This window comes from Cherax quadricarinatus, chromosome 2, assembly GCF_038502225.1.
Source record: "Cherax quadricarinatus isolate ZL_2023a chromosome 2, ASM3850222v1, whole genome shotgun sequence".
NCBI classification, from domain to species: Eukaryota; Metazoa; Arthropoda; class Malacostraca; order Decapoda; family Parastacidae; genus Cherax; species Cherax quadricarinatus.
The window spans coordinates 16522572-16541959 of record NC_091293.1 but is presented as its reverse complement, the minus strand read 5'-3'; the positions used below and the strand labels follow the sequence as shown (position 1 = coordinate 16541959).

Sequence of the window (19388 nt, the reverse complement as noted above, 5' to 3'; positions counted from 1 at the left end):
AGAGAGGGGTGGGTTGATTGCATCTTCTTGGACTGCAAGAAGGCCTTTGACACAGTTCCTCACAAGAGATTAGTGCAGAAGCTAGAGCATCAGGCGCATATAACAGGAAGGGCACTGCAATGGATCAGAGAATACCTGACAGGGAGGCAACAACGAGTCATGGTACGTAATGATGTATCACAGTGGGCACCTGTGACGAGCGGGGTCCCACAGGGGTCGGTCCTAGGACCAGTGCTATTTTTGGTATATGTGAACGACATGACGGAAGGGTTAGACTCAGAAGTGTCCCTGTTTGCAGATGATGTGAAGTTAATGAGGAGAATTAAATCTGATGAGGACCAGGCAGGACTTCAAAGAGACCTGGACAGACTGGACACCTGGTCCAGCAAATGGCTTCTCGAATTTAATCCTGCCAAATGCAAAGTCATGAAGATATGGGAAGGGCACAGAAGACCACAGACAGAGTATAGGCTAGGTGGCCAAAGACTGCAAACCTCACTCAAGGAGAAAGATCTTGGGGTGAGTATAACACCGAGCATGTCTCCGGAAGCACACATCAATCAGATAACTGCTGCAGCATATGGGCGCCTGGCAAACCTGAGAACAGCATTCCGATACCTTAGTAAGGAATCATTCAAGACACTGTACACCGTGTATGTCAGGCCCATACTGGAGTATGCAGCACCTGTTTGGAACCCGCACTTGATAAAGCACGTCAAGAAACTAGAGAAAGTACAAAGGTTTGCGACAAGGTTAGTTCCAGAGCTAAGGGGAATGTCCTATGAAGAAAGATTAAGGGAAATCGGCCTGACGACACTGGAGGACAGGAGGGTCAGGGGAGACATGATAACGACATATAAAATACTGCGTGGAATAGACAAGGTGGACAAAGACAGGATGTTCCAGGGAGGGGACACAGAAACAAGAGGCCACAATTGGAAGTTGAAGACACAAATGAGTCAGAGAGATAGTAGGAAGTATTTCTTCAGTCATAGAGTTGTAAGGCAGTGGAATAGCCTAGAAAATGACGTAGTGGAGGCAGGAACCATACACAGTTTTAAGACGAGGTTTGATAAAGCTCATGGAGCGGGGAGAGAGAGGGCCTAGTAGCAACCGGTGAAGAGGCGGGGCCAGGAGCTAGGACTCGACCCCTGCAACCACAAATAGGTGAGTACACATACAGAGCTAAGGGGATTGTCTTACGAAGAAAGGTTAAGGGAAATCGGCCTGACGACACTGGAGGACAGGAGGGTCGGGGGAGACATGATAATGACATAAAATACTGCGCGGAATAGACAAGGTGGGCAAAGACAGGATGTTCCAGAGAGGGAACACAAACAAGAGGTCACAATTGGAAGTTGAAGACACAGAAGAGTCAGAGAGATATTAGGAAGTATTTCTTCGGTCATAGAGTTGTCAGGCAGTGGAATAGCCTAGAAAGTGACGTAGTGGAGGCAGGAACCATACATAGTTTTAAGATGAGGTATGATAAAGCTCATGGAGCAGGGAGAGAGAGGATCCAGTAGAAACCGGTGAAGAGGTGGGGACAGGAACTATGACTCGACCCCTGCAACCACAAATAGGTGAGTACACACACACACACACACACACACACACACACACACACACACATACACACACACACACATGAGTATACATACACGAGTACCACAGCAATAGCAGTGTAACACAGGTGAGTTCTTCCGGTCTTTCCTGTCAGTTCTGGACAACACGTAGCACCTTCCGAAGGGGAGAACCCAAATGGTTGTTGTTATTTTGTTGTTGTAGGTGTTGTGAAAGAGCTAATATGTGCACTGCTCGTGAAGACTAGTAATCCAACGGGATGAGAATGTGATTAGTCCCGTAGCTTCCATGGACACGTATGTGCTCACATCAGAGGTGACTTGTTTAGTGGTACTGACCACATGTTTGAAGCATTGATGGCCAAGTGGATTAAGGCGTCTCGCAATTTTGGCGGGTTTCTAGGTAGGCTTGCTAATATATATATATATATATATATATACATACATATATATATATATATATATATATATATATATATATATATATACATATATATATATATATATATATATATATATATATATATATATATATACATACATATATATATATATATATATATATATATATATATATATATATATATATATATTTATATATATATATATATATATATATATATATATATATATATATATATATATATATATATATATATATATATATATATATATATATATATATATATATATATATGCAAAACAACCACTCTGAAAGAATAGAGAAATTCCAAGCGCTTTCGTGACTACTCACATTATCCTTGATAATGTGAGTAGTCACGAAATCGCTTGGAATTTCTCTATTCTTTCAGAGTGGTTGTTTTGCATATTCTGAAATCACCTGTTTACTGTGATCTTATTGCATATATATATATATATATATATATATATATATATATATATATATATATATATATATATATATATATATATATATATATATATATATATATATATATATATATATATATATATATATAATTGTGGTTGCACGGGTCGATTCATAGCGCCTGGCCCAGCCTCACACACTGTGTGTATGTATGTATATTATATCATTAAATATTCATCAGCATGGGAAGGATGAGTGATGCTGGGGGGATAGTGATGGGGAGAGGGGATATTGATGGGGAGGGGGATAGTGATGGGGAGAGAGGATAGTGATGGGGAGAGGGGACAGTGATGGGATAAGGGAGGATAGTGTTTGGGGTGAGGGTGGGGGGAGTGTGTGTGTGTGAGAGAGACGAGGGATCAGTGTTGAGGTGGTGCTGGTGTCGGCAGCTTCATCGTTGCTTCCAAGTGTAGCGTCAGGTAAGGTATCTTACGTGGGTCCTTGTAGTGTCAGGTAAGATATCTTACGTGGGTCCCTGTAGTGTCAGGTAAGATATCTTACATGGGTCCCTGTAGTGTCAGGTAAGATATCTGACGTGGGCCCCTGTAGTGTCAGGTAAGATATCTTACCTGGGTCCCTGTAGTGTCAGGTAAGATATCTTACCTGGGTCCCTGTAGTGTCAGGTAAGATATATTACGTGGGTCCCTGTAGTGTCAGGTAAGATATCTTACGTGGGTCCCTGTAGTGTCAGGTAAGAAATCTTACGTGGGTCCCTGTAGTGTCAGGTAAGATATCTGACGTGGGTCCCTGTAGTGTCAGGTAAGATATCTTACGTGGTTCCCTGTTTACCTGGAGTTTACCTGGAGAGAGTTCCGGGGGTCAACGCCCCCGCGGCCCGGTCTGTGACCAGGCCTCCTGGTGGATCAGAGCCTGATCAACCAGGCTGTTGCTGCTGGCTGCACGCAAACCAACGTACGAGCCACAGCCCGGCTGGTCAGGAACCGACTTTAGGTGCTTGTCCAGTGCCAGCTTGAAGACTGCCAGGGGTCTGTTGGTAATCCCCCTTATGTATGCTGGGAGGCAGTTGAACAGTCTCGGGCCCCTGACACTTATTGTATGGACTCTTAACGTGCTAGTGACACCCCTGCTTTTCATTGGGGGGATGTTGTATCGTCTGCCAAGTCTTTTGCTTTCGTAGTGAGTGATTTTCGTGTGCAAGTTCGGTACTAGTCCCTCTAGGATTTTCCAGGTGTATATAATCATGTATCTCTCCCGCCTGCGTTCCAGGGAATACAGGTTTAGGAACCTCAAGAGCTCCCAGTAATTGAGGTGTTTTATCTCCGTTATGCGCGCCGTGAAGGTTCTCTGTACATTTTCTAGGTCAGCAATTTCACCTGCCTAGAAAGGTGCTGTTAGTGTGCAGCAATATTCCAGCCTAGATAGAACAAGTGACCTGAAGAGTGTCATCATGGGCTTGGCCTCCCTAGTTTTGAAGGTTCTCATTATCCATCCTGTCATTTTTCTAGCAGATGCGATTGATACAATGTTATGGTCCTTGAAGGTGAGATCCTCCGACATGATCACTCCCAGGTCTTTGACGTTGGTGTTTCGCTCTATTTTGTGGCCAGAATTTGTTTTGTACTCTGATGAAGATTTAATTTCCTCCTGTTTACCATATCTGAGTAATTGAAATTTCTCATCGTTGAACTTCATATTGTTTTCTGCAGCCCACTGAAAGATTTGGTTGATGTCCGCCTGGAGCCTTGCAGTGTCTGCAATGGAAGACACTGTCATGCAGATTCGGGTGTCATCTGCAAAGGAAGACACGGTGCTGTGGCTAACATCCTTGTCTATGTCGGATGTGAGGATGAGGAACAAGATGGGAGCGAGTACTGTGCTTTGTGGAACAGAGCTTTTCACCGTAGCTGCCTCGGACTTTACTCTGTTGACGACTACTCTCTGTGTTCTGTTAGTGAGGAAATTATAGATCCATCGACCGACTTTTCCTGTTATTCCTTTAGCACGCATTTTGTGCGATATTACGCCATGGTCATACTTGTCGAAGGCTTTTGCAAACCATACCCCGGCCGGGATTGAACCCCCGGTCATAGAGTCTCAAAACTCCAGCCCGTCGCGTTAGCCACTAGACCAGCTAGCCACAATAAGATTCGTCCAACTAGGTATATTTCTACACCATAGGAAGGTTAGCACAGGCACCACTGTGACCACAAATGCAAGTTTTTACAGACGAATCTCCAGCTAGCGTGGCCGTGACGAACTCTAGCTCAAGTCCCTTCACTGCTGTCAACATGACTCACGAAATCGTAATGACACGATTGCAAACAAACCTTAAAGGGACCATGAAGGGACTTGAGCTAGAGTTCGTCACGGCCACGCTAGCTGGAGATTCGTCTGTAAAAATTTGCATTTGTGGTCACAGTGGTGCCTGTGCTAACCTTCCTATGGTGTAGAAATATACCTAGTTGGACGAATCTTATTGTGGCTAGCTGGTCTAGTGGCTAACGCGACGGGCTGGAGTTTTGAGACTCTATGACCGAGGGTTCAGTCCCGGCCGGGGTATGGTTTGTTTGCAATCGTACCATTACGATTTCGTGAGTCACCTTTTGCAAAGTCTGTATATATTACATCAGCATTCTTTTTGTCTTCTAGTGCATTTAGGACCTTGTCGTAGTGATCCAATAGTTGAGACAGACAGGAGCGACCTGTTCTAAACCCATGTTGCCCTGGGTTGTGTAACTGATGGGTTTCTAGATGGGGTGATCTTGCTTCTTCGGACCCTTTCAAAGATTTTTATGATATTGAATGTTAGTGCTATCGGTCTGTAGTTCTTTGCTGTTGCTTCATTGCCCCCTTTGTGGAGTGGGGCTATGTCTGTTGTTTTTAGTAACTGTGGGACGACCCTCGTGTCCATGCTCCCTCTCCATAGGATGGAAAAGGCTCGTGATAGGGGCTTCTTGCAGTTCTTGATGAACACGGAGTTCCATAATTCTGGCCCTCTGGCAGAGTGCATGGGCATGTCATTTATCGCCTGTTCGAAGTCATTTGGTGTCAGGATAACATCGGATAGGCTTGTGTTAACCAAATTTTGTGGCCCTCTCATAAAAAATTCATTTTGATCTTCGACTCTCAGTCTGGTTAGCGGCTTGCTAAAAACTGAGTCATATTGGGACTTGAGTAGCTGACTCATTTCCTTGCTGTCATCTGTGTAGGACCCATCTTGTTTAAGTAGGGTCCCAATACTGGACGTTGTTCTCGACTTTGATTTGGCATAGGAGAAGAAATACTTTGGGTTTCTTTCGATTTCGTTTATGGCATTTAGTTCTTCCCGCGATTCCTGACTCCTATAAGATTACTTTAACTTAAGTTCGATGCTTGCTATTTCTCTGACCAGTGTCTCCCTAAGCATTTCAGATATATTGACCTCTTTTAGCCGCTCTGTTATTCTTTTCCGTCGCCTGTAAAGGGAGCGCCTGTCTCTTTCTATTTTATATCTACTCCTCCTTTTTCATAGAGGAATAAGCCTTGTGCATACATCGAGTGCCACCAAGTTAATCTGTTCTAGGCATAAGTTGGGGTCTGTGTTGCTTAGTATATCTTCCCAGCTTATATCGGTTAGGACTTGGTTTACTTGGTCCCACTTTATGTTTTTGTTATTGAAGTTGAATTTGGTGAATGCTCCCTCGTGATTAGTCTCATTATGTCGGTCTGGGGCTCCATGCATACATGTCTGAACCTCAATTATGTTGTGATCTGAGTATATTGTTTTTGATATGGTGACATTTCTTATCAGATCATCATTGTTAGTGAAGATGAGGTCTAGTGTATTCTCCAGTCTAGTAGGCTCTATTATTTGCTGGTTTAAATTGAATTTTTTGCAGATATTTAACAGCTCGTGTGAGTGTGAGTTTTCATCAGAGCTGCCTCCTGGTGTTATTACTGCAACAATATTATTTGCTATATTCCTCCATTTTAGGTGCCTTAAGTTTAAATCCCCCATGAGCAAGATGTTGGGTGCAGGAGCTGGAAGATTTTCCAGACAGTGGTTAATTTTTAACAGCTGTTCCTGGAATTGCTGGGATGTTGCATCCGGAGGCTTGTAGACTACCACAATGACTAGGTTTTGGTTCTCGACCTTTACTGCTAAAACTTCCACTACATCATTTGAGGCATTAAGCAGTTCTGTGCAAACAAGTGACTCTGCAATGTACAGGGAAACCCCCCCCTTTTTTTTTGCCTGTTCACTCTGTCACATCTGTATAGGATGTAACCTGGGATCCATATTTCGTTGTCCAAGTGATCCTTTATGTGGGTCTCAGTGAAAGCCGCGAACATTGCCTTTGCCTCTACAAGCAGTCCACGGATGAAAGGTATTTTGTTGTTTGTTGCTGGCTTTAGACCCTGTATATGTGCAAAGAAGAATGTCATCGGACTGGTGGTATTGTTGGTACCGGGAGGGGGGATTTTTTTTCCGGCATTAGTATCTGTATCTGTATCTGTTGGTTTGGAGTGGAGGCCATCGACTGTGGTTCCACTCCAGGAATGACTGGATTTGGTGTAGTGTCAGGTAAGATATCTTACGTGGGTCCTTGTAGTGTCAGGTAAGATATCTTACGTGGGTCCCTGTAGTGTCAGGTAAGATATCTTACGTGGGACCCTGTAGTGTCAGGTAAGATATCTTACGTGGGTCCCTGTAGTGTCAGGTAAGATATCTTACGTGGGTCTCTGTAGTGTCAGGTAAGATACCTTACGTGGGTCCCTGTAGTGTCAGGTAAGATATCTTACGTGGGTCCCTGTAGTGTCAGGTAAGATATCTTACGTGGGTCCCTGTAGTGTCAGGTAAGATATCTTACGTGAGTCCCTGTAGTGTCAGGTAAGATATCTTACGTGGGTCCCTGTAGTGTCAGGTAAGACATCTTACGTAGGTCCCTGTAGTGTCAGGTAAGATATCTTACGTGGGTCCCTGTAGTGTTAGGTAAGATATCTTACGTGGGTCCCTGTAGTGTCAGGTAAGATTTCTTACGTGGGTCACTGTAGTATCAGGTAAGATATCTTACGTGGGTCCCTGTGGTGTCAGGTAAGATATCTTACGTGGGTCCCTGTAGTGTCAGGTAAGATATCTTACGTGGGTCCCTGTAGTGTCAGGTAAGATATCTTACCTGGGTCCCTGTAGTGTCAGGTAAGATATCTGACGTGGGCCCCTGTAGTGTTAGGTAAGATATCTTACCTGGGTCCCTGTAGTGTCAGGTAAGATATCTGACGTGGGCCCCTGTAGTGTTAGGTAAGATATCTTACGTGGGCCCCTGTAGTGTCAGGTAAGATATCTTACCTGGGTTCCTGTAGTGTCAAGTAAGATATCTTACGTGAGTTCCTGTAGTGTCAGGTAAGATATCTTACGTGGGTCCCTGTAGTGTCAGGTAAGATATCTTACGTAGGTCCCTGTAGTGTCAGGTAAGATATCTTACGTGGGTCCCTGTAGTGTCAGGTAAGATATCTTACGTAGGTCCCTGTAGTGTCAGGTAAGATATCTTACGTGGGTCCCTGTAGTGTCAGGTAAGATATCTTAAGTGGGTCCCTGTAGTGTCAGGTAAGATATCTTACGTAGGTCCCTGTAGTGTCAGGTAAGATATCTTACGTGGGTCCCTGTAGTGTCAGGTAAGATATCTTACGTGGGTCCCTGTAGTGTTAGGTAAGATATCTTACGTGGGTCCCTGTAGTGTCAGGTAAGATTTCTTACGTGGGTCCCTGTAGTGTCAGGTAAGATATCTTACGTGGGTCCCTGTAGTGTCAGGTAAGATATCTTACGTGGGTCCCTGTTTTGTCAGGTAAGATATCTTACGTCGGTCCCTGTAGTGTCACGTAAGATATCTTACCTTGGTCCCTGTAGTATCAGGTAAGATATTTTACATGGGTCTCTGTAGTATCAGGTAAGATATCTTACGTGGGTCCTTTTAGTGTCAGGTAAGATATCTTACGTGGGTACCTGTAGTATCAGGTAAGATATCTTACGTGGGTCCCTGTAGTGTCAGGTAAGATATCTTACGTGGGTCCCTGTAGTGTCAGGTAAGATATCTTGCGTGAGTCCCTGTAGTGTCAGGTAATACATCTTACCTGGGTCCCTGTAGTGTCAGGTAAGATATCTTACCTGGATCCCTGTAGTATCAGGTAAGATATCTTACGTGGGTCTCTGTAGTATCAGGTAAGATATCTTACGTGGGTCCCTGTAGTGTCAGGTACGATATCTTACGTGGGTCTCTGTAGTGTCAGGTAAGATATCTTACCTTGGTCCCTGTAGTATCAGGTAAGATATCTTACGTGGGTCCCTGTAGTATCAGGTAAGATATCTTACCTGGGTCCCTGTAGTTCCAGGTAAGATATCTTACCTGGATCCCTGTAGTATCAGGTAAGATATCTTACGTGGGTCCCTGTAGTATCAGGTAAGATATCTTACGTGGGTCCCTGTAGTGTCAGGTAAGATATCTTACGTTGGTCCCTGTACTGTAAGGTAAGATATCTTACGTGGGCCCCTGTAGTGTCAGGTAAGATATCTTACGTGGGTCCCTGTTTACCTGGAGTTTACCTGGAGAGAGTTCCGGGGGTCAACGCCCCCGCGGCCCGGTCTGTGACCAGGCCTCCTGGTGGATCAGAGCCTGATCAACCAGGCTGTTGCTGCTGGCTGCACGCAAACCAACGTACGAGCCACAGCCCGGCTGGTCAGGAACCGACTTTAGGTGCTTGTCCAGTGCCAGCTTGAAGACTGCCAGGGGTCTGTTGATAATCCCCCTTATGTATGCTGGGAGGCAGTTGAACAGTCTCAGGCCCCTGACACTTATTGTATGGTCTCTTAACGTGCTAGTGACACCCCTGCTTTTCATTGGGGGGATGTTGCATCGTCTGCCAAGTCTTTTGCTTTCGTAGTGAGTGATTTTCGTGTGCAAGTTCGGTACTAGTCCCTCTAGGATTTTCCAGGTGTATATAATCATGTATCTCTCCCGCCTGCGTTCCAGGGAATGCAGGTTCAGGAACCTCAAGCGCTCCCAGTAATTGAGGTGTTTTATCTCCGTTATGCGCGCCATGAAGGTTCTCTGTACATTTTCTAGGTCAGCAATTTCACCTGCCTTGAAAGGTGCTGTAAGTGTGCAGCAATATTCCAGCCTAGATAGAACAAGTGACCTGAAGAGTGTCATCATGGGCTTGGCCTCCCTAGTTTTGAAGGTTCTCATTATCCATCCTGTCATTTTTCTAGCAGATGCGATTGATACAATGTTATGGTCCTTGAAGGTGAGATCCTCCGACATGATCACTCCCAGGTCTTTGACGTTGGTGTTTCGCTCTATTTTGTGGCCAGAATTTGTTTTGTACTCTGATGAAGATTTAATTTCCTCCTGTTTACCATATCTGAGTAATTGAAATTTCTCATCGTTGAACTTCATATTGTTTTCTGCAGCCCACTGAAAGATTCGGTTGATGTCCGCCTGGAGCCTTGCAGTGTCTGCAATGGAAGACACTGTCATGCAGATTCGGGTGTCATCTGCAAAGGAAGACACGGTGCTGTGGCTGACATCCTTGTCTATGTCGGATATGAGGATGAGGAACAAGATGGGAGCGAGTACTGTGCCTTGTGGAACAGAGCTTTTCACCGTAGCTGCCTCGGACTTTACTCTGTTGACGACTACTCTCTGTGTTCTGTTAGTGAGGAAATTATAGATCCATCGACCGACTTTTCCTGTTATCCCTTTAGCACGCATTTTGTGCGCTATTACGCCATGGTCACACTTGTCGAAGGCTTTTGCATAGTCTGTATATATTACATCAGCATTCTTTTTATCTTGTAGTGCATTTAGGACCTTGTCGTAGTGATCCAATAGTTGAGACAGACAGGAGCGACCTGTTCTAAACCCATGTTGCCCTGGGTTGTGTAACTGATGGGTTTCTAGATGGGTGGTGATCTTGCTTCTTAGGACCCTTTCAAAGATTTTTATGATATGGGATGTTAGTGCTATCGGTCTGTAGTTCTTTGCTGTTGCTTTACTGCCCCCTTTGTGGAGTGGGGCTATGTCTGTTGTTTTTAGTAACTGTGGGACGACCCCAGTGTCCATGCTCCCTCTCCATAGGATGGAAAAGGCTCGTGATAGGGGCTTCTTGCAATTCTTGATGAACACGGAGTTCCATGAGTCTGGCCCTGGGGCAGAGTGCATGGGCATGTCATTTATCGCCTGTTCGAAGTCATTTGGCGTCAGGATAACATCGGATAGGCTTGTGTTAACCAAATTTTGTGGCCCTCTCATAAAAAATTCGTTTTGATCTTCGACTCTCAGTCTGGTTAGCGGCTTGCTAAAAACTGAGTCATATTGGGACTTGAGTAGCTCACTCATTTCCTTGCTGTCATCTGTGTAGGACCCATCTTGTTTAAGTAGGGGCCCAATACTGGATGTTGTTCTCGACTTTGATTTGGCATAGGAGAAGAAATACTTTGGGTTTCTTTCGATTTCATTTATGGCTTTTAGTTCTTCCCGCGATTCCTGACTCCTATAAGATTCCTTTAGCTTGAGTTCGATGCTTGCTATTTCTCTGACCAGTGTCTCCCTACGCATTTCAGATATATTGACCTCTTTTAGCCGCTCTGTTATTCTTTTCCGTCGCCTGTAAAGGGAGCGCCTGTCTCTTTCTATTTTACGTCTACTCCTCCTTTTTCTTAGAGGAATAAGCCTTGTGCATACATCGAGTGCCACCAAGTTAATCTGTTCTAGGCATACGTTGGGGTCTGTGTTGCTTAGTATATCTTCCCAGCTTATATCGGTTAGGACTTGGTTTACTTGGTCCCACTTTATGTTTTTGTTATTGAAGTTGAATTTGGTGAATGCTCCCTCGTGACTAGTCTCATTACGTCGGTCTGGGGCTCCACGCATATATGTCTGAACCTCAATTATGTTGTGATCTGAGTATATTGTTTTTGATATGGTGACATTTCTTATCAGATCATCATTGTTAGTGAAGATGAGGTCTAGTGTATTCTCCAGTCTAGTAGGCTCTATTATTTGCTGGTTTAAATTGAATTTTTTGCAGAGATTTAACAGCTCGTGTGAGTGTGAGTTTTCATCAGAGCTGCCTCCTGGTGTTATTACTGCAACAATATTATTTGCTATATTCCTCCATTTTAGGTGCCTTAAGTTTAAATCCCCCATGAGCAAGATGTTGGGTGCAGGAGCTGGAAGATTTTCCAGACAGTGGTCAATTTTTAACAGCTGTTCCTGGAATTGCTGGGATGTTGCATCCGGAGGCTTGTAGACTACCACAATGACTAGGTTTTGCTTCTCGACCTTTACTGCTAAAACTTCCACTACATCATTTGAGGCATTTAGCAGTTCTGTGCAAACAAGTGACTCTGCAATGTACAGGCCAACCCCCCCCCCTTTTGCCTGTTCACTCTGTCACATCTGTATAGGTTGTAACCTGGGATCCATATTTCGTTGTCCAAGTGATCCTTTATGTGGGTCTCAGTGAAAGCCGCGAACATTGCCTTTGCCTCTGCAAGCACTCCACGGATGAAAGGTATTTTGTTGTTTGTTGCTGGCTTTAGACCCTGTATATTTGCAAAGAAGAATGTCATCGGACTCGTGGTATTGTTGGTTCTGGGGGGGGATTTTTTTTCCGGCATTAGTATCTGTATCTGTTGGTTTGGAGTGGAGGCCATCGACTGTGGTTTCACTCCAGGAATGACTGGATTTGGTGTACGATTTCTGCCATTTCCTGCCAGTTTTTTTCCTTCCTGGCACTAAAAAACCTCTCCCTCTTGAGTGGCTGTGGCTACCCAGGTTTACCCATGGCCTGGATGTTTTGTATGTTTTTGTACCCTTTAGATGGTGTGCCTGGCAATTTAAGTTATAGCACAGTCTTTCCTGTATTGAAGAGGTACACATTTCAGGGTGAAAAAGCTTACAGGAAGGGAGTTTGCATTTTCCTGTTGTCATATGGGCATGGCATTTTCTAGGGTGGTCATAGTTGCACGTCCCGTCTGTTTTTCCAGATTTCCCATGTCTGCAGATACCAAGTGCATAGTATGTGCACAGGCTTGGTTTCCGTTTGCCTTGGGTTTCTGTGACTGTATTCCCTGTTGGTGCATGTTTCCCTGTCTTATTCCTATCCTCCCTAGCACCAACAATGGAGCTCCCACCAGTTGTTTTTGGTAATATATCCTCACTATAGCTAGTGGAGTCCTCTTGTTTGCTATTTCCTGTGGTATTTCTAGTTTGCAATATTGGTTTCATCTTATCTTTGACTACACTTATTTCCCCACTACGGCTCCTGTCCCCTATGAGGTCATTTATATGTATTCCTTCCTGCGTATAATTCCCGACTACCTGGACAAAATCTCCAGCTTCACCATTACTGTCTCCCAGGACAGCACCTCCAGCTTCACCATTACTGTCTCCCAGGACAGCACCTCCAGCTTCACCATTACTGTCTCCCAGGACAGCACCTCCAGCTTCATCATTACTGTCTCCCAGGACAGCACTATCAGCCTCACATTTACTGACTACCAGGACATCACCTCCAGCCTTACAGTTTCTGACTACATGGCCAGTATCAAGGGCAGCACCATTCAGCCCAGACTTTTTATGTTCCCATCTGTTGTAGAAAGCTTCCAGGTTGTCTATGAAAGCAGCTTTGATGTTGTCCTCTTTTAATACCCTTGTGATTTTAGTCCACAGATTTTCCTCATTTGGGCATACCCAAAAACACTTCCCTGTTTTAATACTGCTTGTAGCTAGTTCTTGGATATCTGCACAAGGGGCGTGACACCAATTTCCATAAAAATGACAATTTATCCATGTGGAAACCCGTTTGTTTGATTGACTGCAGACTATACAGAGCTTCATAATGATTTGAGTGGTTGATTTACTGTAATTCAACTAGCAACCTCTTGAATACTCTATTAATAACCTCCTTAAATGAAGCTCTAGCTATTTGTATTTCTATTTCTAACTAATTGGACAGCTTACCGTGTATGTTCCTGATTTATATTTATTGTTTGTGTTTGATAAGGGCGCCTACAACCCCATCCGTTTACAGTCTGCTTTATTGTCCAACGAAACCGTTTGAAATCAGTCAAGGGTTCGGACCATCAAGGGTTCGGACCAGTCGAGGGTTCGGACCAGTCGATCTGATCTGATCAGTGGGTCACTTATTTAAAACATACTGGTCGGTGATTTGGGCTAACACATGAAGGATCTACTTGAAATTATCTACCCGAGTAATATGTGATTTGATTGATACAAAAGTATAACTTGCGTGTTGAAGAGCCAGTGATTTCTGGCAGCTCCTACAGTGACGAACGGTCGAGCCTCAACCCTTGTTTATCAATCGCTGTATCTAGCTTTTCTAGTTTTTTTTCGTCTCCACCACAATAAATGCTATATTATCACTATAGTTGACTGGTGGAAATTTTGGAGAAAGGACGCTTTTTCTGTAGTAATAATTGCTTTTCGTTGTGTATATTGCGACCGCTGGTAACTACAGGTTATGAAATTCACAGTATACGTCTGGTATTTCAAGAAAAAAGAAACTAATGAAAGTCACTCCACTCCACTAAGTACCATTATAATACTGGTTAGTTGCTACTACAACACTGTATTCTGCTATTCACTGGCATCACTAGATTATATGCGAGTACACTAGCAAGCCAGGAAGATTATTAAAAACAGGTGACCTGTGGTAAGATTCTGGCGACTTCTATAATAATAATAATAATAATAATAATATCTTTATTTACTACAAGTACATGTACAAGGTATACAGTCCTAGCTGACAACAATGACATACTACTATATAGAAACTCCCTTGTTATGCTCTGCATTTCGGGCAAATTAGGTCAGTGTCCCGGGATGCGACCCACACCAGTCGACTAACACCCAGGTACCCATTTTACTGATGGGGAACATAGACAACAGGTGGAAAGAAACACGTCCAATGTTTCTACTCTGGCTGGGAATCGAACCCAGGCCCTCGCCGTGTGAAGCGAGAGCGTTAACCACCAGGCCACCAGAGCACCTGCCTCTATAGGCTTATCACTTCATTTACAAATTCACCTGTTTTCAAATGACACTTTAGCCTTTATCATCTATATACTAGGTAGCCACTGTAGTATACACTATACACTATGTATACACAATGTTATCAGGGAGACTTTCTTTCCTCTGACAAAGAAAAGTTCTATTATTATTATTTTGCACACGGAACACAGGCCTATGATTCCCTTCTGGCAGTAAACTCTGCTAGGTAGTGCCTGTAGTGTCAGGTAAGATATCTTACGTGGGTCCCTGTAGTGTCAGGTAAGATATCTTACGTGTGTCCCTGTATATCTGGAGTATACCTGGAGGCGGTTTCGGGGGTCAACGTCCCCACGGTCCGGTCTGTGACCAGGTATCGTGGTGGATGAAGTCTTGTTCAACCAAGCTGTTACTGTTGGCTGCATGTAAACGGACGAAAGAAGCACAGCTCGGCAGGTCAGGTACTGACTTTAGGTGCCCGTCCAGTGTCTTCTTGAAGACAGCCAGGGGTCTATTGATAATCCCCCTTATGCATGCTGGGAGGCAGTTGAACAGTCTTGGGCTCCTGACACTTATTGTGTTGCATCGTCTGAGAGTCTTTTGCTTTTACAGGGAGTGATTTTCATGTGCAAGTTTGGTACTAATCCCTTTAGGATTTTCCAAGTGTATATAATCATGTATCTCTCCCGCCTGCGTTCTAGGGAGTACAGGTTGAGGAACTTTAAGCATTCCCAGTAATTGAATTGTTTTATCTCCGTTATGCGCGCCGTGAAGGTTCTCTGTACATTTTCTATGTCAGCAATTTCACCTGCCTTGAAAGGTGCTGTTAGTGTTCAGCAATATTCCAACCTACATAGAATAAGCGACCTGAAGAGTGTCATCATGGGCTTGGCAGCCCTAATTTTGAAGGTTCTCATTATCGATCCTGTTATTTTTCAAGGAGATGCGATTGATACCATGTTATGGTCTTTGAAGTTGAGATATTCTCACATGATCACTCCCGGGACTTTGACATTAGTTTCTCGCTCTATTGTGTGGCTGCAATTTGTTTTATATTCCGATGAAGTTTTAATTTCCGTATGTTTTCCATATCGGAGTAATTGAAATTTCTCATCATTAAATTTCATATTGTTTTCTGCTGCCCATTTAAAGATTTGGTTGATGTCCGCCTGGAGTCTTGCAGTGTCTTCAAAGGAGGACACTGTCATGCAAATTCGGGTGTCATCTGCAAAGGAAGACACGGTGCTGTGGCTTATATCCCTGTCTATGTCAGATATGAGGATGAGGAGCAAGATAGGAGCGAGTACTGTGCCTTGCAGAACGAAGCTTCTTATTGTAGCTGCCTAAGACTTTACTCTGTTGACTATTACTCTTTGTGCTCTGTTTGTTAGGAAATTATAGATCCATCTACCAACTTTTCCTGTTATTCCTTTATCACGCATTTTGTTCGCTATTACACCATGGTCACACTTGTCAAAGGCTGTTGCAAAGTCTGTGTTGGAGACTGAGACACTTATGCACCATGTGTGTCTCAATCTCCATACGTGTCTCAATCTCCAACTTGTCGGTTTTTAAAACCATTCATCACACACACAGTCTGTGTATACTACATCTGTATTCTGTAAAGTAAAAGGCAGTAGACAGTGATAAAGAATATGATATTGTTTATTTGGATTTCAGTAAAGCCTTCGATAGAGTACCTCACAAGTGGCATCTCATGGTATAGGAGGTAAAGTTCTAGTATAGAGGTATGGCTTACCAATAGAAAGCAGTTTCCATTAATTGGTTAAATCTGAATGGGGACCTTGATGAAGGAATTTCAAGTGACATGAGCAAATTTGTTGATGATACAAAAATAGGCCGTGCGATTCATTCTGAGGAAGATACCAGTGAACTCCAGGAGGACTTGGATAAATTAATGTCTTGGTCTGAAAAGTGGCAAATGAAGTTCAGTGTGGACAAGTGTAAAGTACTAGTCCTTGGTAATGAAAATAACCCTCGATGTTATAAACTGCGTGAGGTAGAGCTTGATCATACAGAATGTGAAAAGATTTGGAAGACATGGTAAGCAGAACTCTAAAGCCAAGACAACAGTGCCTTAGCGTGCGCAACAAGGCTAAGAGGATTACTAGGATTTATTTCAAGAAGTATAAGTAACAGAAGTCCAAAAGTTATTTTACAGCTCTATACATCACTAGTGAGGCCTCATTTAGATTATGCTGCTCAGTTTTGATCTTCTTACTACAGGATGGATATAGACTCATTGGAAAACATACAGAGAAGAATCACTAAAATGATTTACTCAGTTAAGAATCTCCTTTATGAAGATAAACTTAAATCCTTGAATCTTCACTCTCTGGAGAGACGTAGAATGAGGAGAGATATCATCGAGGTGTATAAGTGATGATGGGCATAAACAAAGGTGATATTAATAAAATATTGAGGATATTAAACCAGTTAAGAACCAGAAATAACGGATTTAAGCTAGATGAATTTAGATTTAGAAAAGAAATAGGTAAGTACTGGTTTTCTAACTGAGTTGTGGATGCGTGGAACAATCTTCCGAGTAGGGTGATAGAGGCTAGGACCTTGGGTAGCTTCAAAAAGAGACCGGACAAATATATGAGTGAGAGGGGCTGGGTTTGATTGGTGTTGTGGATACGGGAGTAACTTCTTGGACAGCTTTGAGCAGTGGTAGTTTTGCTAAGGACCTGCTTTGTATGGGCCGGCAGGCCTTCTGCAGTGTTCCTCCATTCTTATGATCTTATGAGAGAGAGAGGCTTGGTGGACACCTAGAGAGGTAACAGCGTTCCTCACAAAAGACTGGGACGGAAACTCGAGGAGCAAGCAGAAGTGAGTCAAAAAGTTCCATATGGGAACGAGACAAAGTGTAATTGTCCGAGATATCGGACTGGGAAAATGCAACAAGCGGGGTTCTGCAAGGATCGGCTTTGAGACCGGTACTGTTTTCTGGTAAATGTGAATAATATACGAGAGTGATATAAATTAATGAGAATAAAAAAAAAGATGCAGGCAAGGAAAAACTACAAGTGAATCCGGATAAACTGCAAAATTCCTCAGACAAGTGGCTATTGGAATCTAAGTCCAGCTATGAAAATTGAGGAATGCGTAAGAAGACCGAAAACTGAATATATACATGGGACACAAGGCTGCAAGCATTATTCAGGGAGTGAGCATAGTGCCGAGCATATCACCGGTGAATACTCATCTAGGAAATGAAAGCAGTATTCAGAAACCTCAAGTCTTTCACGTCGGCATCTTAGAATATCCTTGATAAGCATGGAACCTTCCTAAAAAAAAAGTAAGTTAAGAAACTGAAGAAAATGCAGATGTATGCAACGAGATAAGTCCCAGAGTCAAGGGAGATGAACTAAGAGGGACTGAAGGAGCTAAGATTCTAACACTTGATCAGGTATGTTGGGGAAAAATCTTACCCCGGAAATGCTGAAATATATTCTGATCGTCCTTGCCGCGGCCAGGTAGTGAGACTGGAAAATTGTTGCTACCGGACGCAGTTCCCATTTAGCGTGCATGGAGGAATAAAAGTAGACTCACGGGCAACACACTAAGATTGTGTTCGCTAGATCATCACTGAATATTTAATGTCTTTATGCTTCTATTACTACTGTTTTAATATCTTTCCTTCATCTTTCTAGCACCTGGCACATATGCCTTGGCTGATGCTATCTCATTCTAGTTGGAGTCGTTCCCTTGAAGAGATGTTCCTGGACTGTTACTCATTTCTGCAAAGTTCCAAGCTCCTGATGGGTTGATTGCAACACTAAAGGTCCAGAGCTATTATTATATATATATATATATATATATATATATATATATATATATATATATATATATATATATATATATATATATATATGTATATATATATATATGTATATATATATATATATATATATATATATATATATATATATATATATATATATATATATATATATATATATAATATATATGTGCGTGTGTGTGTGTGTGTGTGTGTGTGTGTGTGTGTGTGTGTGTGTGTGTGTGTACTCACTTAGTTGTACTCACCTAGTTGAGGTTGCGGGGGTCGAGTCCGAGCTCCTGGCCCCGCCTCTTCACTGATCGCTACTAGGTCACTCTCCCTGAGCCGTGAGCTTTATCATACCTCTGCTTAAAGCTATGTATGGATCCTGCCTCCACTACATCGCTTCCCAAACTATTCCACTTACTGACTACTCTGTGGCTGAAGAAATACTTCCTAACATCCCTGTGATTCATCTGTGTCTTCAGCTTCCAACTGTGTCCCCTTGTTACTGTGTCCAATCTCTGGAACATCCTGTCTTTGTCCACCTTGTCAATTCCTCTCAGTATTTTGTATGTCGTTATCATGTCCCCCCTATCTCTCCTGTCCTCCAGTGTCGTCAGGTTGATTTCCCTTAACCTCTCCTCGTAGGACATACCTCTTAGCTCTGGGACTAGTCTTGTTGCGAACCTTTGCACTTTCTCTAGTTTCTTCACGTGCTTGGCTAGGTGTGGGTTCCAAACTGGTGCCGCATACTCCAATATGGGCCTAACGTACACGGTGTACAGGGTCCTGAACGATTCCTTATTAAGATGTCGGAATGCTGTTCTGAGGTTTGCTAGGCGCCCATATGCTGCAGCAGTTATTTGGTTGATGTGCGCTTCAGGAGATGTGCCTGGTGTTATACTCACCCCAAGATCTTTTTCCTTGAGTGAGGTTTGTAGTCTCTGACCCCCTAGACTGTACTCCGTCTGCGGCCTTCTTTGCCCTTCCCCGATCTTCATGACTTTGCACTTGGTGGGATTGAACTCCAGGAGCCAATTGCTGGACCAGGTCTGCAGCCTGTCCAGATCCCTTTGTAGTTCTGCCTGGTCTTCGATCGA

General features: G+C 43.3%; 1 protein-coding gene across 1 annotated transcript in view; it reads left to right on the top strand.

Moving 5' to 3' along the window:
- Positions 1-2755: 2755 nt before the first annotated feature.
- Positions 2756-19388, top strand: part of LOC128686949 (1,5-anhydro-D-fructose reductase) — an 89961-nt gene continuing 73328 nt past the window's right edge. The window contains exon 1 of the mRNA XM_070087439.1: positions 2756-2891. The gene's annotated coding sequence lies outside the window, so the exon portion shown is untranslated. The remainder of the gene's footprint in view (positions 2892-19388) is intronic.